The sequence below is a fragment of the Onychomys torridus genome, chromosome 8 (assembly GCF_903995425.1).
Source record: "Onychomys torridus chromosome 8, mOncTor1.1, whole genome shotgun sequence".
NCBI classification, from domain to species: Eukaryota; Metazoa; Chordata; class Mammalia; order Rodentia; family Cricetidae; genus Onychomys; species Onychomys torridus.
The window spans coordinates 30,340,438-30,364,402 of NC_050450.1; the positions used below are offsets into that span (position 1 = coordinate 30,340,438).

Consider the following 23,965-nt stretch of genomic DNA (forward strand, 5'->3'; position numbering starts at 1 on the left):
TTCACTCATAGTATTTAATATGTTTACATGTAATGGAACTGATCATATTCTTCTAGGTTCACAGTACTGGCAAATGATATTTTACTCTGCTATCCTTTTACGTGTGCCTTCCTTGCCAACAACTATTTTCCATTGATGTTCCTCAAAGAGCCCTCAGTTAGTTATTCAGAAAATAAAGACATGTGTGACCTCACACGTGGTCCTATGTTAAATAGATTAGATTAAAGTAAAGACAATACCTTTCTAAAAGCCAGTGAAAGGTGTGATGAGACTCAACCTGCCTTAATCACCTCCTTCAACACTGAGATCCAAGGCACAACTCCATGGAAAGAGAGATACTTATCATGAGTAGATTGATAAATTTGTGTTAGACAAAATTATTTTTTGAAATTAAATCTGTCATTGACCCTTACAACAAATCCCATACACACTACATATGTAAATCCATGAGTGAATCTAGATGAAACGAAACAAATAGACTGCCTTCATAATGCACAGACAAAATAGATAGACTACCTTTGTAACCTAATCTAGGAAAGACTTAGGATGCAGCATGAAATATAGAGGACATAAAGAAATAGAAACAACTGTACTCTTCAAAACTTAGAACTTCTAATTACAATGAATTCTATAGTTTTTGTGAAATGTAAATTGCCACCCTTGAATAGACTATTTTCTAAATAAATAAGATATCAAGAGTAATATCTTTAACATGTACAGAATCCCCAATAGTCATTGAGGAAAGAAATTTTTCTTAGATCTCTATTTTTCTCAAATATATAACTTGATTTTAAGCTATGTACTTATCTTTAATAATCCCTTTTGTGTTCTCCAAACCCCAGCAAAATAAAGCTAAATATTTTTATTTCATGCTTTCGTAAGTAATTTCTCTACCTTTCCATCATCTCTCTTCTAGATACCTAAGTAATCCCCTCTTATAACTTTACTAATTTCAACCTTCTGATCATGCACAAACCACCACTACCCTCTCTCTCTCTGTCTCTGTCTCTCTATTTCTCTCTCTCTCTCTCTCTCTCTCTCTCTCTCTCTCTCTCTCACACACACACACACACACACACACACACACACACACACACACACACACACAGTCTCCATACCAGGTTTAGACCTGGGCTTTTTAGAATGGTGGCCATAATAATTATAACTTAAAATTGAGTTAAATGAAAAGATTATTTATCTATTCTCTTATCTAAAGCACAGTTCAAAAGCTCCATCCTGCAAATGGCTAGCAATCGGGGAATGCTCTGCACTGTGAAGCTTGTAGAATAGTTTCTTTACTGTAGTAAGTTCTAGTTCATCTTGACCCAGTACAACCTGTCTCATACCATTTATACTCTCCCATTTTATGATCAGCTAGCTAAATGTACTTTATACTTCCCCAAGGGGATACTTTTCTACCCATTGTTACAGTTTGTTATATATTGTACTGTGGTGATATGTTGTATACCCTAACAAACTTGCCTGAGGATCAGAGGACAAAGCAAGCCACTAAATTAGACATAGAATTCAGGCAGTGGAGGCACACACTTTTAATCCCAGCACTTGAAATCTCATGCCTTTGCTTGGAAAGCACACACACCTTTTAATCAGGAAGTGATGTGGCTGGGTGGAGAATGGTATATAAGGCATGAGGTGACAGGAACAAAGCAGCAGTTCAACTGAGACTCTCATGAGTGAGGACTCAGAGGCTTCCAGTTGGCTGAGGAGTAGGGAAAGTGAGGTTGCCTGTGGTTTGTTCTGTTTCTCTGGCCTCTCAGCTTTCACTCTAAAATCTGGCTCCAGGTTCTTTGTTTGTTTGTTTCTTTGTTTTTTTTAAAGATTTGTTCATTTATTATGTATACAGAAGAGAGCACCAGATCTCATTACAGATGATTGTGAGCCACTATGTGGTAGCTAGGAATTGAACTCAGGACCTCTGGAAGAGCAGTCAGTGCTCTTGACCTCTGAGCCATCTCTCCAGCTCCCAGTTTTTTTTTTTGTTTTTTTTTTTTGTTTTTTTTATTAATAAGACTGTTTAGCAATTCATGTTACATCTGGCACCTAATGTTGGTGCCACAAATTCTTGAAAAAGCCACTTGCCTGTGGCTTTGCAGTCCCCAGCCGAGGCCTGAGCTGCACACAGCAGTTGTGGTGGTACACACCAGAAGGATCTGCTGAAGGAGTTGTAGGAAGGAGAATCCCAAGTTCAAGGCCAGCCTGGGAGCCTTGCTAAGGAGAAGTGGCAGTGGGGGCTGGGCCACAAATGGTGGCAGAGGGACCATGGAGGTGGTGGCTGCTGCTTCAAGTTGTCAGCTGCTTCTTATAGTGTTGATGGTGACAGCTATGCTGCTACCAGGGACAAAAGGTTTACTGCTGGTTCTCCAGAGAACAATTGCCAGGGCCATCATGTTTCAAGAAAGCATTGGCAAAGGTTGGTTTGGAGAATTTTGGCAAAGCAAGTGGTGGGGAGAAGAAGTTGCTGTGAAGATATTCTCTTCTATGGAAGTGTAGCCAGAATTTTTCCTGTGTCCCACCCAGTCAGCAGCCACTCAAACCCAAATGAACACACAGAGGCTTATATTAATTATAAGCTATATGGCCTAATGGTCTAGGCTTCTTGCTAGCTACCTCTTACATCTTAAATTAACCCATTTCTATAAATCTATTCTTTGCCACATGGCTTGTAGCTTACTGGTACTTTACATCTTGCTTTTCATGGCAGTGATTAGCAGCACCTTCTTAACTCTTCTCTCTTTCTTCTTCCTGTCTATCTGTTTGTATTTCCTGCCTGCCTCTACACTGCCTTGCCATTGGCCAATACAGCTTTATTTATCAACCAGTCAAAGCAACACATATCACAGCATACAGAGCGATATTACCCATCAGGGGTGAATGTTCATGGTTCTGAGAGGCAGAGATTTATCAGACTGTGATGTTATACCATGAAAACATCCTAGGACTTTTAGCAGCAGACAACAAAGACTATTGCACAAGGACTCAGCTGTGGCTGGTGCTGGATTACCATGAGCCTGGATCTTTTTTTGATTACTTGAATAGATACATTGTTACAGTGGAAGGGATGATTAAACTGGCTGGGTCCACTGCAAGCAGACTTGCCTATCTTCTCATAAGGATTGTTGGTACCCAAGGAAAACCAGCTATTGTACACAGAGATTTGAATTCAAAGACTATCTTGATGAAGAAGAACAGAACCTACTGTATTGCAAACTTGGGACTGGCTGTGAGACACAATTCTGCCACAGATACAACTGATATTGCTCCAACACACAGAGTAGGCACTGAAAGTTTTTGTCAGGGAACTATGACCACACCAAACAGCAACTTTGAAGTCTCAAAAAAAAAGGATGGCCCCCACAATGATGATTCTATCAGGACGATGATAATATCACTAAGATGACAAACACCACCTAAAGATCGGTTTTGGACTACAAACTGCTCAGGACAATTTAGTCTTCTACGAAATCAACAATTTTTTTTTTTTTTTTTTTTTTTTTTTATAGAAGGAAGACAATATTATTTGTTAATACATAAATGCTTTAGTTTACAAAGTCTTTCTAAATTTTAATTTGAAAAAAAGTACAATAAATGCATTTTCAGTATAGGTCGCTAGATTTAATCACCTATGATGTAGAAACAAGGTCACAGTGAGCTTAAGTAATGTTATCTGCTTGCCAAGAATAAAAGAAGGGCAGGGACATAGACTATATGTAAAGACTGCACTATTCAGCTTGTTGGCTGGATCTATTTGGTGGGGAAGATAGCAACCAAACTTGGTTGCTGAAACTACCAGTGTTCCACAGTAAGTCTAATAGGTGTGTTTTAGGTTTTCCAGTTTGTTTATTTGTGTGTGTGTGTGTGTGTGTGTGTGTGTGTGTGTGTGTGTGTGTGTGTTTGTGTCTGTGTGTGTGTGTATCTGGTAGACTGGTCTTATTTATCTTCTAGTTAGTTTCTAATATTGAAGCAAAAGAACAAAAAGAAACTACAGAAGAAAAATTGAAAATGTAAATATAATTAATGTAAGTTTTCAGGGTTAAGCCCATCCTTTCAAGACTCTATCTGAGTCTTGCATGAAGACAGTATAGAGTGATAGTGGAAGCAGGCCTGCTTAAATCCAGGCTTTCCAAAAGAGCCGAGTCCATGACTCTTTAAAGTGATTTGTTGGAGCTTGACTCTCAGAGCATGGGAATGAGGAAAACCAGAAAGAATAGAGAAAAAAGGCAAGTATGGATTTTCTTCAGCTCACAGAAAGACCCTGGAGGTTCAAGAACAAAATTTGCTACAGCTTTGTCCTCAACTGGAAAAAGGCTATTTCTGGTACAATAATGTAGGGTAGTCTTACTCTCCAGATGTGAGAGTTGTTTTGGCCAGAGAAAGGGGCAATTTTGAGCTATTAATAGTAAACCATTAAGCATCTGGTAGCTGGATCCTTGAAACCAAGGAAATTGAAAAGCCAGCAGTGACATCAGTGATGGCTACTACAAGGGACCCATCAGGTCAGCTAGGGTGAAAATTTTAGTCATGTCATTAACTGGTATGCAACTTCAGACAGCTTCTTTAATTCCACAAAACTCAACATCCTTATCTATAAAATGAGAATAATAATTGGGTTAGTGAGAACACAAAAAGAGCTCATACATATATAGTTCTTGACAACTTTCAAACACATAATGGAAGGTTCATTAAGCTAAATATTTTGAAGTAGGGTATCGTTTTTAACATTATTAAACACCATTCCAAGCTATAATAGGCACCTCAGGAGGTGTCTCTACCACCATGGAAGACTCAACTTGTTAAATCTTATGTATGAAGAAAGACAGAAGTTACCATTGGCAAACCCAATACCCTTATTTCCTAAATCCTAATGCTTACTGCAGAAATAAAACAGTCTCTTCATTTTTCCACCAGTGGTTAGTAATGTAGAGACACAGAGGAGAAAAAGCTGCATATTAGCTAAACGTGCAGTTAATTTATAAAGCTAACTTGGGTCACTGGAGCTCCTGACTGCCAAGAACAGTTGTCTTCATTTACTGTTGAGACTTCTGTAATGTACATTATATGTTAAGAAGGTAGTCTGAGTCAATAACTGTGTAGTTTTCCACTTAGAAAAAAAAATTTAGATGCAAAGAACTCAATGTTGAAAAAATCTTCAGCACAATAGTTTTCCAGAGGGTCACACCATTAGAGATTTGCTAGTATTGATTCTCTGTATTCCTTTACTTAAAAAAATTTCTCATTAACACAATAGCTTATTTCTCATGTTGTGAAAGTCCTCCACAGTTGCCTAGTCCAATGTAGAGCTTTGTAGCAAAATTCATTATTTGAAGTCTGCCATCAAATTCCAGAAATGCAGCCAAAGAAAATTCATCCTGGGATCTATTTAAATAAAAACTCTGGCTCTTATGAATGAAGTTGTCACTTCAAATGAATATGTTTGTCACTATTATCTACCAGAAGGGGAGACAATTTACCAGCTAATTAAGCCCAACTCCTACAAATATCTGACTAGACATTAAAACATGTTTTACATAAGTATGGAGAAGTTCTCAGTAACAAATCTAGTTTCAGGAGCCAAGTACAAGGAACAAAGGTAGCAAGAGATAAGGATAAAAAGGGACCTAAACTTGACTAAATCATGGAAATACCCACAGCAAAATAATGAGACATAGGCTGCTATTGAGAGTATTGTGTAGATCGTATTTGCTGATGAAAGGGAAGGATTTTGGAATCTTTCAAATCATTGTCCAAATAAGGTGCAGCTCCCTTAGGATAAATATTTGGAGAAATAACTTTTATGATATTAGTAGTTACTCTTCTTGATGATAGCAAGACTTTCAGCCATTGTTAAAACACAGGATGTAATTCTCAGGAATAATAAAATAGTAATCTCTCCTGTTGTTCTTGTTTATAGCACTGTAAAAAAAAATCCGTGAACACCATTAAATACATTCCCACCTTAATATAACTGGAGGATTTGAACTAGTAAAATGTTTGTTCGTTCAGTTTGGATTTTAAATGGCAGACTAATGACAGATCATAAAATAATCTTTAATGTATAGTTATTCATTGTTTTGCATAAAGTGTGGCACAAATTAACCTCCTAATTTACTCTAACAGAAGAGTAGTTTTGAATTGTAAAGTCTTAGTCTGCTATTAAATCTAACAGTATGAGGGAATTGTTTTAAATAGTTAATAAAATAGTACAGTTGACTTCTTAAAGAAAACTAGATGTTAATAGAGAAAGGAGGATCTAATGAGGTATTGGTGGAGATCTGAGAAGCATGCGGTCATTAACATCTTGTTAAACAAATACTAACCAAGGAGGGCTCTATGCACTGTTAAATTAGACATCATGATTCATTTGTTAGTTGTTAGCCAAGAAACCCAACGAAGGGCTGAGCACATCACATGGAGTCATGCTGACATAGGAATAACAGATGGCACATGATGGAGAAAATGAGTGCGAAAGAACACACCCCACAGGCCCATGCTGGAGAACATCTGCAGCCATGGGCAGCCACTTGACCCATCCATCCTCTTAGGATACAGGCTGCATCTTCAATGAAGCAATTTATTGTCCATTACTTTGTAAAACCAAGAAAATCTACATTAAGAACTGTGTTCTTGACCTAAATTAGGGACCATTTTATGATGTTAGAGGATTATTTTCAGTAAATGGAATGAGTCTCGATCTCTTCCATTTTCCCGTATTCTATCTTATTGGTCAAGAGCTATTTAGGTCTTCCCTACTACATGGATCCAGTTGTTCTGGTGTTTGCCACCATTACAGAGACTGTGTGTGAACCACAGAATAATGTGAAGAGAGTTCTCTTATGGTCAGAATCTATTCTGTCCGAGATATCAGATAGTCACTCTTAGTGAACATGTTCATCTTGTCTGCTTCTTTCTTGAGTCAGTTAAGAACAAAGAGGAGGCTTGGAAGAGACTTATGAAGCAGCCCATCTTTATTTGGCTAATTTTATAAAGCAATGGAATCAGCAGTGAGATGATACCTGAACTCAGTCACAAGAGAGAAATAGTCTTAATGATTATATCCCTGTGACCAAAAACTGTTTCCTAGAGAACTAAGCATGTTAGTAGAAATGCTTTATTGTTTTTTGTTTTTGTTTTTGTTTTTGTTTTTTCTGTCTCTCTTTCACTAAGTCTCTTAGAACTTTTGATTTGAAGCTGGACTGATTGGTGTAACCCAGGAATTGCTATTTTCCTAAAGAAAAGACTGCTGAGCTTGAAGAACCCAATGTTAGCAAAATACCAACCTTTCTAAAATGACTTAGAAAGCAGCTAGGAAAAAAAAAGGCATGAGTGTTCAAATCCTGCAAAAGGTCAAATAACAACTTGGACCCCAAGATGTCAAATTATTTTTCAGGATGTTCAGCAAAATTATAGGCTTAAAAACTTGGCCTCACTTGGCCTTTACTTCTCAACATTTAATTTTGAAATTCTCTCCAACTCAGTGGAATTCTTTCACTCCAGATATTTTTTTGGCTTGTTATTCAGGATATATATAAGACAGCTGTTAAAGACATAGTTTTCCCCAGGGAAGAACACACCAGTTTGTTATCTAATACCAAATGGTTTGCCCTGAAAACATGCATACAACTAACATTATATACGCCAAGCAGGTTTTTTTTTGTTTGTTTGTTGTGTGTGTGTGTGTGTGTGTGTGTGTGTGTGTGTGCACATGTGCATGTGCACTCACATGAGCATAATAGCAATTATTGAAAAACGAGGGCATGGATTTAAAAGAGAGCAAGAAGGGGTATATGGGATGGTTGGAGGGAGGGAAGGGAAGGGAGAAAATTTGTAATTACATTCAAATAAATTAGAAAAATTAATTTCACACATACACTGTGCTGTATTAATTATGCCATATTTTAGGTTCCATAAAGCTTAACTTCTCTCTTTAAGGAAATCATTTTATTGAAGAAAATACATCACTCAATATCAGAAGTACTAGAATCTAATTCCAACTTACTATGTGTTCCTGGGTAAATGTCTTCTCCCCTTTTGTTCTCTTTATCTATTCTCTATGAAATATCACAAACTCAGTCAGATGATAGATTTGGTGAAAATACTGCATAAATATTCATTATAACCTTAGTACTTTTGTGTCATTTTGACATTTAGGTCTGTGCCTTTGGAAAACAGGTCAAATTTCACCAATGAAACCTCTAAAAATGTTTATTTTTTAAATGCAGACATAAATAAACCACTTGGCAGAAAAGGATATAAACCAGCTTTTGATTAATTAATTTTTAATTTACATTTTTAAGTTTGATATTGGAGAGTTCTCCTATGGAAAACAGGAATAGTAGCCACCCTTACCACATAGAGTTGTGGCAAACATTACAGATACCAGTTTCCATGTAATGGCAGAAGTTGCTGAGGTAGAGCAGTGTTAATGAATGAAACTGAATGTTACCATCTAAGGTTTCCCTTTACTTATGTTTACCTACAACCTTAAAGGTACTTATTATCTTAAAATGAAGTTGTGAATGATGTCTTCTTCTTTAGACATACATGTGGGACAAACATCTTTGCATTTTTACGTATTCAGACAGGAAATATCACAAAAATAAATCATAGTCACTCCGTTAGACACAATCATTTCCTTCTGCCCACTGAATATCTTTGCTGCACTTGATTTTAAGGAATTTCAATTTTTCTTGAAATTAAATGAAATAATGCAGATACTGAGAAAAATATGTAGCCTCAAGCCTCATACATTTTCAGATCACATTTGATTTTCAGAACACCATGTTGTTTGTGTTCTCAATTCACATGTCAAAGATTAAATTATAGTGTCAATCTGTTTGTCTCATGGGTGTTATGTGTCTGTCATTATCAAAAGAGCAGATCTGGAAAAGAGCTATTATCAAGCACTTTTCTCCAGAGGAGATTTGGATAACAGTTTTTTTTTTTTGTTGTTTGTTTTGTTTTGTTCTAAGCAGAATTCATTCTAAGTACAACTTCTCAAGAGAAGGTTCCTGTGAATCTTGATGTGTAGGCATCTACCCCACATCTTGTTTCTACTGTCACAGGATTCACATAGAGGATCATCAGAGGCCATACATACATACATTTCTGTGGAGTTGGTATTTGTGTTTGTTTTTAGACAGATGCCATTCTATGTCACCTTACCATCAAGAACAAAGGGATAATGTTCTGCTCATCTACATGAAAACTTATCTGGCCTCATTATGGTGAAAATCATCCATGCTTTCTTTGATGATATTAGAGTTTAGACTTCATCCTATAGCAATGTCAAGTGCAAAGGAAATGTAAAGATGAGAATATTCCCTTCATTTGACAGGTTAGAAAGTGAAGCCCTTAAGGAGACAGAGATCTGCTAGGATTCATTGATTACACTACAGACTTTACATCTAAAACCAGGTGTTTCATTTCATCCAAAATGTTTACTTTTCCTAATGTTATCATTTAAGTAAGTAATATTTGGACTATAAAGTTGAACTAAGGTTCATGCATTAAAATTTTAATAGATCTTATCTTGCCTTTCCTCTGTCTAAGTTGCTGAATTAATTTCAGAGTCAATGAATCATTGATGTGGAATAACTACTTATATGAGTTGCAAGTAATAAGGCAATGGACAGCTTCTAAATTTGAAAGAACTGCATTAGCTTTGATGTATTGATGTTCAGCACAGTGACAACAGTTTGCTGATCGGGAGAGATCACTCTAGAAAAATTTGAGGCCCAGGTTATTGAATTTGCAGCCTACTTGAAATTTGGTTTTTCAGTAATGGAAGAATTTAGGTTTTTTTTTTCTTCTTCTTCTTCCTTTCTGCAGCCTTTCCCATAGAAAAGGAAAAATCCATCTCTTTTCCAGGATATGCACATGCTGTAAGGTTTATATGTGCTAATGAAGCTCCTTTTACCAACCTATTTCTTAACAGCATATAAAATTCAGTTGCAAGAAGTTAATCACAGGATATTGGTGAAAATCTGTAAGCTTGCTATGAGACACCACAGAAAGGAAAATATCTGCCAACAATTATATTTTACTGTAGAATATTTTCCTCTAATAGGTGAGATACAGACAATACTGTCCAATACTTAGATCCTGACCAAAGCAAAAGCCCTTTCTTCTCATGTTTGCCATGTATCAGCTTCTGTGGACAATTTGTATTTTTAACCTGCTTCACTGTCATATTCAAACTCACCAGCTTTGCAGGATTCATCTTTTATTAAAGGAAAAGAAATTCTCATTAGGGAGCCTGGGGCTGTGGAAGGGTGTCTAATTAGCAGCAAGTTCAAGGTCTGAGTTCTGTATACACACACACACACACACACACACACACACACACACACACACACCATGAAAATATAATGTAGCTATAATTGAAAAAGTAGAGAGTTGAGATAAGCCAAACTTGGCGGTACATTGGGTAATCCCAGCATTCCAGAGTATTTTGAGCTAAATACTAAAATGGAGCTAAACTAAAGCAGGAGTATTTTGAGCTCCAAGCCAAAAGGCCATCCTTGCATAGTAAGACACTGTCTCCAAACAAGAAATAAACAACAGCAACAAAAAAAAGCAGAGTTTAAAGGGTATACCTAGAGTCACTAAAGTAATTAGTCTTAGATCTGTACCACTGAATTTCACTTGGTGCTTCTGAAATTAATATTTTCATTATGAGATTCCATTAAAGGCACTGTACATTTTGTAGGGGCAATTTACTTGACTGTAGTGGATAGCCATCCCAGCATTGGCCTAGAAGTTCCAACCCACATTGAGGCTTCGGTAATGATCACGCCCACAAGGCGGGGCAAAGGAGGGAGCAGAAGACAGAGGATCAAGAGGAGGTCTCTCTTGGTTCCCAGACCCTGGACACTGGAGGTAGACCGAGCAGAGTTCTCCAGAGAACACCGCCGGACTGCGCTATACCTTTTCCAGACCCTGCAACCTACCCCTTCACTTGTAAGTTACCCCACAAAATAAACCTCCCTTTTAACTACATGGAGTGGCCTTAATAATTTCACCAGTACTTGACCATGCAATTCAAGTAACACACAGCACCTATGATTCTAGAAGCTGGGATTTTCCTACAAAGTCATTTAATTCTTTCAAAGTGTAAATGAAGAAAACTCCTTCTTTCTGTCTAGCCTGGGTCCTGGAGAATTAGAAATGCAAGTGCCACTGTTTCTGAGCACACAGTGTATAACTGGAAGAGAGAGAAGACAGAGGAGCCATTGCAGTTTGGCATTGGGAGATGGTGATTATGTACCTGCTGAGAAAGGAGCTTGGGCAAGGATCATTTTGCAATTGCTCATGTTTCTCTCCCTGATGTAAGGAGAAGGGAAGCCACGGCAGCTTCTAGCATTGCTCCCTGAAGAGTTGCGGTATGTGATTATGTAAAACAAACCCAGACAAGCAAAGAGACACCAGCAAACAGTGTCACCACACTTAGGCCTCCTCATGGGAGAGACTGACAGTATCTTTCAGTCGCTGCCACTTAGAGTGAAAGAACTGCACTTGCTGAATGTGGGCCGAATGGCCCAGATGAGAATCCGAGATGAAATCAATACACTCTCTCTCTGGATCTCCACCAAAGAACAGGCATGAGCCAGCTAATCAGAGGAGATGCTTGGCTGGGCTTATGGCCAGGTTCTGTGTTCTCTGGTCAGCCAAGGATATTCAGGCAATTGGACTAATACTTAAAGAAAAGTGGGCTTTCCCATTTCTAGTTAATTCGCAATTTAGTAAACCATGACAGGAGCCAAAATTATATGTCATTTTTCCCATTTCCCCAATAATTTTTTTTTCTTTCTTGATGACATCTGTTCCTTAAAACACTGATTTCCCGCATATCTCCTATCCAGCTTCACAGATAGCCTGTTTACCTGAACAATGCCTGAGCTTTTACCCCATTATCTGGCTCTGTTTTTTTTTGTTTTTTTTTTTTTTTTAATTAATAAGACCATTTAGCTATTCATGTTACAGATAGAAGCATATTCAGAGCCTCTACAACCACAACCTAACAGGATTCATTCTGAGGCACACTTAGCTATCACAATTGTTTACATTGGTAGACCATGTCAGTGATGGTTGAACTCCACAATACTAACAATGCCCCAAATTCTATAATCCTGCAAAGCCTTAGGATTAGTCCTGCTCTAGAAGAGAAGAGAGATGGCTCAGCCCTTTAGGGAATTGACTGATGGTCCAGAGGACCCAGATTCAATTCCCAGGCTGTCCAGTATCCAGTCACACTAGGATAAAAATAAAGATAAATAAATAAAAAAGAAAAAGCTTTAGTCCTGCTCTATAGTAATTCCCCTTTTGCTATCTGTGACAAGGTTAATAATCAAATTCTAGTCTTCTCCTACCCAGTCATTTTCCTGCGAAAATATCTGTGGTGGTAGTGTGTTCCCCAAAATAGTGTGCGCCCTAATAAACTTATCTGGGGTCAGAAAACAGAACAGCCACTCACTAGATACAGAGGCTAGAAAATGGTGGCACTCACGCCTTTAATCCTAACATTCCAGAGGCAGAAATCTATCTGGATCTCTATGAGTTCAAGGCCACACTGGAAACAGCCAGGCATGGTGACACGCCTTTAATCCCAGGAAGTGATGGCAGGAAGCAGAAAGGTATAGGAGGCTTGAAAACCAGGAACTAGGCTGGTTAAACTTTTAGGCTTTTGAGCAGCAGTTCAGCCGAGATCTATGAGGCTTCCAGTCCGAGGAAACAGGATCAGCTGAAGAATTGGCGAGGTGACAAAGCTGTGGCTTGTTCTGCTTCTCTGATCTTCCAGCTTTAACCCAATACCTGGCTCCAGGCTTGATTTTATTAATAAGTACCTTTAAGATTCATGCTACAGCGGGGCAGTGGTGGTGCATGCCTTTAATCCTAGCACTTGGGAGGCAAAGGCAGGCAGATCTCTCTGAGTTCGAGGCCAGCCTGGGCTACCAAGTGAGTTCCAGGAAAAGGTGCAAAGCTACACAGAGAAACCCTGTCTTGAAAAACAAAAACAAAAACAAAACAAACAAACAAACAAAAAGATTCATGCTGCAAATATCAGTTTTAGAAAGGTGAAGGAACTGAAGCTCATGAAATTGAAGTATTTGTTAAAAGACACTGCAGCAGGTTACAGAACCAATACATGCTCATAGCAGATCTAACTTTAGTCATTGTATTCTTTACACAATAACATATCACCTTGCTCAGGAATCTTATTATTTACAACTAAAGAAAAAAATGCTTCCACAGCAACATTAACAAAACTTTAAAATCCCATCTCATTGATCCTGGATATAGTCTACTGACACTTATTGACTTGTCTAATCCTTAGTAGAATGGATAAATACTCCCAGTTTCCTTCTTTCTGCACTCTGGTTGGAAACCACCCTCACACTACATTACCAGTCACCACCAACAGTTGCCAACATCTGTGGTTTTCCAGACTTTTATTAATTTGCATTTATATTATTAGATTTTATTAAATCATTAAATTTAATAAAGTAGGCATTATTTAATCATGCTTTGTAAGAATAATACTGTTTCTCACATTGGGCCATTTCTCTGGTTAAAAAAAAAAAATGCATAGACCTCTTCTTGAGATCAGTGTCTTCATTATTGCCAACCCCTGGGGTTAATATTAAATGAAAAATAAAAATTTTAATAATAATGTCTTTAAATTGTCTTAACTTTTCCAGCCCCATTTGGATTTTATAGCAATCCAGGTTATTGTTTGTTTGTTGGTTTCTCCGCAGTTTATGGCCTTTTATTCTTCCAAATTTTCCTTGGATATAAATGAAAAGTCATATAATTTGATTTGAAAAATAAATGCTCCTAATTTTACTCAACTCTTAGCATTCAATTTGCTTATTGCTATAGCAGTAAAGGAAAGATTCTTCCCATCATGTCACACACACTTTACAGCTATCTTTTTAGTATTGAAATGTAGCAAAGATCAAGAAAATACTGGGCACTGTAAGGCATCCTAGGCAAAATCGATTTGTTTGTTTGTTTTTATGTTTGTTTTATTTTATTTTTCATTCTTACAGGAGTTAAAATCAACTGTGCGCTCTTGACTTTGCTGTCTCTGCAAAGCTGGGAAATGGAGTACAGGGAGAATTGTAAAGAACTCTGGATAAAGAGAGAAAAACAACATGCTTCCTCTGCAGGTGAGTCTTCTAATTTCTGAGCAGAAATTTACAGCACAATGTACTAAATGAAGCAGAAGAGCTCAGCATGTACACTCCATCAAAAGTCTTCAGCAATTGAATTAAGTTAGCATTCCATGGGCACCTGCCTACAGGCATGCTTGTGTAGCACCTTTTTGAAGAGAGAAAGTTAAGTGACCACATTTGTCTTTCAAACATCTATATTGAGTCATGATTAAAGTAAAATAGGCTATATAGATGTAAAACATGCAATTCATTTAGTTTGGTATCTACATTTTGTTCCTAGCTGTTTTCATTTTAGTCATTCTGATAAATGCAATGAAGAATCATAGGGTAGCTTTACATTTCAGTTCTCTAATTGCTAATTATGTTGAGTTTTTGTTTGTCTTTTTTTCAGGTACTAGTTTGCTAGTCATCACATTTTTCTCTGTGGTATGAGGGATCAAACCCAGGGCATGAGCATCCCAGGACAAATACTGTATCTCTGGCTATATCCCTAGTCCCCAGCTACTTGTATTTTTGGGGAAGCAAGCTTGAATCTTCTACTAGGTTCATTAAGTTGTGTTTTATGATGAATGGATTTTGAAAGCCTTGTGTATTCTACAAAAGAGCCCTTTGCTTAACAAATTTTGCAAATATTTTGCAAAGTGGGTGCAGATTTCTTTTTCCATCTCGTATTTTAAAATAAAGGAATTTTACTTTAAATAAATATAATTTGTTATTTTTTATGGATGCAGTAAATAAGAGAAAAGAAGTTTATTTCTCTGTTATATATTTTATGGCATGGAGTTTTTTATTTATATCTATTATCTAGACTGAATATGTTTAAACATTATTAGAAAGTCATACTGATATGTCTTTTCTTTCACTTTTAAAATATTTATTTCATTTTTTGAGATTGTAATAGAATTGTGTCATTATCCCCTCTTCTTTTTCCTGTTTCCAAACACTTCCATATACCCATACCTGTTCTCTTGCAGATTCATGGCCTCTTTTTTCATTAATTGTTTATATATACATATGTATATACATATATACATACACACACTACTCAGCTTAAACACTTGTAAATCACAACAAGGACCAGCATGATATGATAACCCCAAGTGTGCAATGGGTGCATCCATTCCTTGGTGGAAATGAACAGTTCTGTAATTGGGCCTAAGACCTAAAGGGGCAGTCATCTTTGGTACTGGAAAACTAGCCCACTCCCCAGAGCTACTGAAGGCATAGATCTTGGGGGAGAACCTACTAAACCATCACAATCTCTAATGAAACCATTACAATCCCTAACTATACTCTAAATATTGGTTCTGATATCCACACATAAGACTTGTTTAAAGACTCACTTTATTTTATTTCATTTTTATGTATGCTTGATTGTCTATTGTATGTCCATGGAGCACATATGTGCATGTAACCACAGAAACCAGATAGGGTTTTGGAGCCCCCAGAATTAGGGCAGGTAATTCTGAACAATTATGTCAGTCCTGGGAAACACACATTAACTAGATCCTCGATGAGGGTAGCAATTGCTTTTGAGTGTGCTATCTCTTCAGGCCTTAACTGGTTTTTAAAAGATAATTTCATCACTAATTTTAAAATTATGTAATTTATACAGTTTTTGTTCTCTTTCCTCTGACCAGAATTGATGAGATTGAGTTCTTGGGTTAATGTTTTTCTCTTAATTTATGTTATTAGATTATTTCTTCCTATTTTTGAAGCCTCCTGCTTGTTTCTTCTGTCTTTGCGGAGGCTTCAAAATGGGCTGGGCCCCATTGTAACTGGCAGTCAACATTTGTTCAATAGCTCTGTACACTTCCTTCATTCATCTCATGCTCTTTTCTCTGTGTTTTATTTTGAAACATTTCTGTTATTATTGCTTAGATTCACTAATCTTTTCTTCTACAGTGTCTAATCCTCAATTAATTAATTATACCACAATTTTTTTCATATAACTTTATTTGATCTTTGGGTTTTTTGTTGTTGTTTGTTGTTGCCTTATTTTATTTATTTTGAGATGGGGTTTCTCTGTGTAGTTTTTGTGCCTGTCCTGGCACTCACTCTGTAGCCCAGACTGGCCTTGAACTCACAGAAATCCACCTGCCTCTGCCTCCCGAGTGCTGCGATTAAAAGCATGTGCCACCACTACCCAGTTTCATATAATTTTAATGTGGAGAAGTTCGATTTGTTCTTTAAAGTTTAAGATACAAGCCACATAGGTACAAGTGTTTTAATAACCATCTCTGAAAATTGTAATATGTGTGTCAATTATTAATTGATTCCTTGTGACTTAAATTTTTGCGGCATACAATGCTATTCTACTAAATGGTCACTTGGAACCTCTGGACAGCTGTCCAATTCTTTTTCTGTGCATTTCCTCCCTTCTAAACTTCTGCTGTGTGAACTCTTCCTACATTGCTCTTCTGACTTTCTCAATTTCCTCTCCTCAATTCAGGGAGCTACTCATGCTAGGGAGTCTGGAACACACTGCCAAGTGTCTGTATAAGGAAGTTCACATGTGTCCAGAGATAGTGTAGGCTAAGAAGAAGAATTCTGAGCAGATGAGCAGAAGCAGCAGAGGCAGACCTTTATATACATACTGATGTTTATAGGATAACTTTGAATACTAATTGAGAGGATTATTAATTTTAATATTTTTCTTTTTTATTTCTTTTATTTTTTGAGACTATAAAAAATTATATCATTATCACATTTCCTTTCCTCCATCTATACCCTCCCATACGTCCCTTCTATGAAAACATTCTTACAATTAACATTGTACAGAGTGAGCAAGTTTTATGTAGTAATATATATGTAAACACATATACATGTAATAACCATCAGTGAAAAAAAGGCCATGGATTAGAAAGAGAGCAAGGAAGTGAATATTGGAAAATTTAGAGGGAGGAAAGAGAGGGGAGAAATGATGTAACTATATTAATATAAAAATAAATCCATAACAGATCCCATTAAGTTGATTCTCTCTGTCTCTCTCTCTCTGTCTCTCTGTCTCTCTCTCTCTCTCTCTCTCTCTCTCTCTCTCTCTCTCTCTCTCCTCCCTTTTTGGTAGGCCATTTCAATCTTTCTTTGCTATAGAAACTTGTTCTTAAACTAACTGTGTCTCTTGGTTGAACTCCTCCCTACAAGAAGATAAGAATCAAAAACAAGTTTTTACTCAATTGTACCATTATACCTTAACTAGTTCTGTATTCCCTGGCTTAGAAAGAGAGGAATGCTGGATAAAACATCAAATGAGTATTATCTCTACAGCTATAAACAGATCAAATTTTTCTCCTTTTCTGGGACTCCAATAGGTCAGAAATTGTAAGGCAAAGGCAGGGAAAAGGCAAACAGAAAGCCCAGAGCATCTAACTTAGCGTTAAATTAGATGGAAAACCAGCCTTAGTCGTTATTCGCTGGGTAAGCAAAGCCCCTTCAAGGGAACACCTATTACTGGAGTTCTGGGGTGGCAACTGTACCCCTCAGATAATGTTCCAGCTGAACCTGGGAGATATTAGTCATTGTAAGCAAGGACGTGAATCTCCCAACTGCTGGGAAGAGAGGTAGGCGGAGGTAGGCAACTTCCTAAAATGAGCCCTGTAGTCATAATTAACTACAATAGCTCTTAAAAAAGATAATGACTATTCTGATACCTTCAAATTATATTTCAAATATATACTGAGGTATTATAAGAATTTATGGTATTTTTAGGATAATGATTCTTTCATTCAGAAACATAAAAGTGAAGATGGAAGCAGATTTGACCTGAAGTGCTCTACTGTCAGAAAAGTATACAGATATGTATGGTCAGTGCTTTGCAAATATATCATATAACAGACCCATATAAAAACTATGTAAAATTCCATTCGATCTAGATCTGCCTCATATTTATTCCACTGAACAATGGTCTACTCTAGGGAAATTTATCCTCATGAGCTTATTTGTGATATTATGAACATAGAAGGCCCTTGCTAGGTAACCAAGTTGCGCTGAGCTGAGCTGATTTGAGCCTTGGGCCACTGTCAAGGGCACCTTGCAGCATCCTCCACGTGTATACAGGCAGGCTTTGAAGGATCTAGAATTATTATCTTTTCTCCATCAGTTATGTTACTTGGACCAGTTACCTTTTTGAGTGTTAGCCCCATGCTTTCCATCTACAGAAGGGCATTGTATGACAGCCCCAGGCATGGCATAATTGCAGACAGTTATAATCAACACTGTGATTCTACTATTTAAATAGTAAGAGGGGATATTTCTTTTGTATTTTTTAAATTTTTTTCCCAAAGAACTAGTACTAATTCAAAATTTTGCTAATTTGCTTCAGATGCAAGGAAGCTAAAAGAGTAGAGAATCAGTCTCTCTATATGAGATGATTTGCATGTGCTCACCCACTAATTCCCAGAAATTCTTCACATATATAAAATTTCTGACTATTCCTCACATTAGTGAAATTCTATTGTCAACAAGACTTTAGGGAATAAGAAAGCGGGTGCATGGAAATATCTGTTAGCTGACCTTTAATTTTTTTTTTCTTTTCTTCAGCTAACACCTGGGGAGAATTATGGGTGTGAAATTGCCTGCTGGGCAGTCTGTAGCAAGTCATTGAAAGCTTGACAAGCAAGCACCTCCCAGAAATGACTGTGTGAACATACAATATTTCTACAGCAAATAGTTTCTTGGAGAATTCTGTATGCCTCCTTTTTCTCTTCATTCAAGTTTTTTATTTCTCCTGATTGTTGTGAAGGGGTTGGACCAGTTAACAAATTTTCTTGAGTCACAGTATCCTTATCTATGAAAGGTGGACAGTACTAATATCTACTTTCAGGTTTTTGTGTGAATCAAGGGAGCCTCCTCCAGGAAATTGCCGTGGCAGTTCGCTGTACTTATTATTCATTCCAGAAATGAACTATAATATTAATTATTACTACAATGGCTAACTATGATGTTTGAAAATAAATAGCAATTATCCATAGAGAAGTATACAATGAGGTTTTCATTTTTTCAAATGAAATAGGCATCGTCTCTCTCAGTTGCAGACAGAATGTGGATGAGCACCCATGCCAATTTTTGTGATTTTCCTTGCACAACACTTAGAGGCTAGATCCTGCCATGGTTGTTTTGAGATAAAAGGATAATGCTTTAAATCTGTTTCGACATCTCTCTGAAGAGGCTAATTTCTCATTTCCTTCCATCCTACATTCTTCACTGAAATTTTAATTTTGATTCCCAAAAGAGGTCTAAGATTGCTTTTAAAGAGGCATAGATAACTCTTTGTCATACCGCTGGAGACTTCAAAACTGGGTAAGGTGACAGATCCTTTATTGGTTTTAGGTAAAAATGCAGTAACCCCAGGGCTTTCCAATAGGTTTCTTTGAATGTAACTCCTCTCTTTTTCCTAACCACATTTAGTCTTTATCACTTAACGGCAACAAATCCCAATGTGTGAGGCAAGGCCTGAACTGTGCCTTTTGAGTGACTTTGATAACAAATGGGCTGTTTTTGCTTATCATTGCCCTGAAGTCCTGACGACAAAATCTGTTTTGCAGGACTCCAGGGGTAAGAAACACCACTTGCCACATCAGTCATTCTCAGCCTCCTTGCCCTGGAGTTTCAACAACGATTCATTATTTTTATGTTTGCTTGTGTGTTTTGCTGTTGTCCTTGTTATTTTCATACCACAAGTTCTCACTGGACCAAAGTATATGCACTTTTGGGATCTTAACTACAAAGTACCAGTTCAGAACATCAAACAGTCAGATCTTACAGATAATGATGGGAGCAAAAACCGTGGTGTTGCTTTCCATCTGCAGAGCACTCCAACTATGCTACATAAAGTTCTTCCATCATTACTTCACCGGAGGAAGGAATGCTATCAATGAAACCATATCTGGCATTTGAAAATCCAATACAAAAAGAGATAAAGAGATTTGCTACAGTTGACTGGAGTTGCAGGCATCCTTGGTCTAGAAGCTAGGGTTAACACCTTTTATACTAGTTTTTTTTTTTTTTCTGTCAATACTACATGAATAATTAATAATTACAAACACTGCCCAGAAGCCTAAACTACTTGTAATATCCTCCAGAAAGCAATCAATACCCAGACCTTCCAATCAATGCAATTACTAGGCTGTGTTTGTCATTGTTTTGCACTCTTAAATTTTATTGTTCATTGTTATGATTTGTCTCACTTTCTCACAAAACAGAGACCTAACAAAGGGAACCCTTCAGTTCAAGAACTTGGCAGGGAGGGTAGAAGGAGATTTATTGGACTAGAATCTGGGGATTGATTTTTGTATGCTACCTTTTCAACAAGCAGCTAGGAAGGCCATTTGCAAATAAATGTATTTATCCACACTTCATCTCTAAAATTGTAGCAAAGATGACTCTTTGGGTAAAGGTGAATCTCCTACAAGTCTGGTGCCAAGAATTTTATCTAGGAGCCCATTGCTATAGTTAGTTTTTGTTGAAGACCAAAGTATAGTCACCTGGGAAGGAGAATTTGAGGAATTGCCTCTGTCTGATTGGCCTATGGGTAGGTCTGAGTATTTTCTTGATCTCTAGTTGAGATAGAGGAGGTCCAGTTCACTGTGATATGCTACCCATGGGCATGTAAGCATAGGCTATGTAGCAAATATAGCTGAGCGAGTCAGAGGAAGTAAGCCAGTAAACATTATTGCTCTGTGGTCTCTGTCTCAGTTTTTGCCTCCAGGTTCCATTTTAATTCAGTTCCTTTCCCAGCTTCCCTCAGTGGTGGATTTTAGGTAGAAATGTAAGCCAAATACCTTACCTCCCTAGTTGTTTTTGGTCATGATAGTAACAGAAAAACAAAGATGGAAGGGGAGAACTGGTGTCACAAATGTATCCTCTAACTTCTGGGAGTGTCCCCTGGGAGTGCCCGCCTTCCTATACACACATGCCATACACACAGTAACCATCATCATAAAAATAAATTAAAAATAAATTTTTAATTATAGTAAATAAAGGAATTCAGATAGCAAAATCAAGGCTCCTACTGATTTGCACATTTTTATTTGTATTATATGACCAGTTCATAGTTCACATTAATCACGTGAAACATAAAATAAAATCACATATTAAATCGGGTGTATTAGACACCCAAAGGTAGTCAGAGCCAATAAAAAATCAACTTAAGCTGGACATGGTAGTGCACATCTTTAATCCCAGTACTCAGGAAACAGAGACAGGATCTCTGCAAGTTCAAGTCCAGCCTGGTCTACAGGATAGACAGGGATACACAAGAACCTTTCTAAAAAAGAAAAATAAACAAAATAAAATCAAGCAAACAAACACAAAACCCAACACTTCCATTCATTCTGACAGTTTCTCAACCACCACTCTCAAAGCTTCCTTATGGGACAGCTATTAAAGGAGCATCCCCAGCACAATCTTTCTGTCTGCTGTCTCAGGGAAGACTCACCAAGCAAGCAGCGTTAGACCACTGCATTGATTACTAGCCCCTATACATTCTCAATAAATTATGAATCATTTTTCTTTTCTTGGAGCCATTAAATATGCCAGACAATTTTCAGGAATTTTCACACAAAAACAAATTTAAGAAATAAATGGTGAAAAAAATATAATTCTGATCATATGATTATCTGTCTTCAGGATATTTACAATATTCTATGCATTTTGGTTTCTACAGTTACATCACTTAGCAACTCAATTAAAATTTTTATCTACAGAGTAAGCAAAGTGAGATTTCAGATGATTTTTGTGACTTGCCCAAATATACACTAATCTTAAAAAGTTTAGCTGGAACATAAGCCCAGGTTTTCATGTCAGCCCAGTATTCTTAATTTAAACTTCTTACTGAAAGTGATGTATTGCTAATTTTGTACCCCTGTGATTATATCCAGAGTGTTCCCTTGAGTCATAGTTAAAATATTTCTAATCATGCTGGATGTTTGTGGCACTCACATTTAATCCCAGCATTGGGGAGCCAATGTCAGACGAATCTCTGAGTTTGAGGTCAGCCTGGTCCACAGAGCAGTTTACAGGACAGCCAGGGATACACAGAAACCTTGTCTCAAATATAGATTTTATATACATATATATATATAATCATGGGAAGTGTTTTAACTATCTTTATTTGTGATATGCCACAACAAGGATTTGCCAGTTTAGATTCAGTTTTAGTACTCCAAATACTGCCATCAACTTGATTAATAGTTTGTTACGTGTGATGTACATTGGAAAAGTATTCATTGTTTTATGCGTACACATGCACACATACACACCAATACAAACACAAAGTGAGGTGAGGGTTCAAGCACTTGCTGTCCTTGCAGAGGACAAGGGTTCAGTTCCCAGCATCCACAATAGCTTATAATCATCTGTAACTCCACATCAAGGCATCCAATGCTTCCTTCTGAATTTTTGGGCACTAGACACACATACATGGTACACGTGTACATGTTACATACATGCAGACAAAACACACATATACATAAAATAACCTAAATGTTTTATAATAAAAATAAAATAATATTCCTTGGAGGAACAAAAGCTTAACATACATTTCACTAATAAGTTGTACTGCAATTAAGTGTTTTATTTTATACAAGTCTTACTAGACCTTAAGTATTTTTATACAAAAATTAAGTAAAAACAAACCACAAAGATAACCTGACCTTTTCATTGTTTTTGACTATTAAATAAAAGATTGCATTCAATTACTCCCTCCTACTGACATGAAGATAATTCTAGTTTATGTTTTCATATGTTACCACTGCTTAATAACTGTAAAATTGAACTCATCACAGTATGATACAAACTGGATTTTTGTTGTAATTAATAAAACTGTCTTTACAGTTCAGCATGGATTGCCTACCTATATTCATAACACGTGACCATTCTCACCACTATATGATGATGTTCATGTTAGCATCATATATTTCTACTTGCTCTGTCTGAAGCCGTTTTTATATAAATAAGAAGTCCTCAACCAAGTGAAATTTCTTGACCCCAAGTTATCTCTTTGCAAGGGGATGACTCTAAGAGACATTTTTAGTCATGTACGCTATTTTCTCTCATAGTAAACTTATAATTTCCTTTTCTCAAAGATACTTGATACTGACACGTGACCTTAAGATTTGAACTCAAACAGAAACTGAAAATAAATTACCCGCAAATGATTTGATTCCTCTAACATATTATGAGGATTCCTCTAGTCCATTCTGAGTAGAAGGAATCTTCAGAAAAGCTGCAGTATCTACTGAACAGACTCATTCTCCTAATGAGGACTTCAGGAGAAGGGATGAATGAAATTTCTGATGGCCTGGACCTACATACATGGCCTGTGCAGGGGCCATTTATAGCTCTAAGTTTTATCACTGTAATGTTTGATTTTATTTCTGTAACTCAAAATATCTGATGCCCATTTCTCAAAGTCCATCCCAGAATAGTCTGCCTAGTGGTCCTTTATGTATACAGCATACACATCTCATCTCATGCATATCCGTTTTGCCATGGAGCTCCTCTTTAGCCAACAGACTATCAGCCAAACTGTCTTATACCTTTCTAAGTAGAACCTTTCACACTTACTTTATTTCATAATATTCCTCTCTGGCAATAAAAATTCCATGTCATAGAATGATAAAGAAAAATTAACATTGTACGTTTTGTCTTTAAGTTACAAAAATTTTGAGTATTATTTTTCTATTTATGATCTAATCTGGTTTAGGCTTAGCATTGCAGACTGATTTTATCATATTATCATTCAGAGAAAGAAAGAGAGAGAGAGAGAGAGAGAG

The 23,965-nt window shown here is 36.9% G+C and overlaps 1 protein-coding gene and 1 pseudogene across 2 annotated transcripts in view; one reads left to right on the forward strand and one right to left on the reverse strand.

Moving 5' to 3' along the window:
- Gabrg2 (gamma-aminobutyric acid type A receptor subunit gamma2) overlaps positions 1 to 23,965 on the reverse strand; it is an 89,826-nt gene that overhangs the window by 14,479 nt on the left and 51,382 nt on the right. The gene's annotated exons all lie outside the window — the stretch shown is intronic.
- LOC118590134 lies at positions 2,281 to 14,624 on the forward strand (annotated as a pseudogene).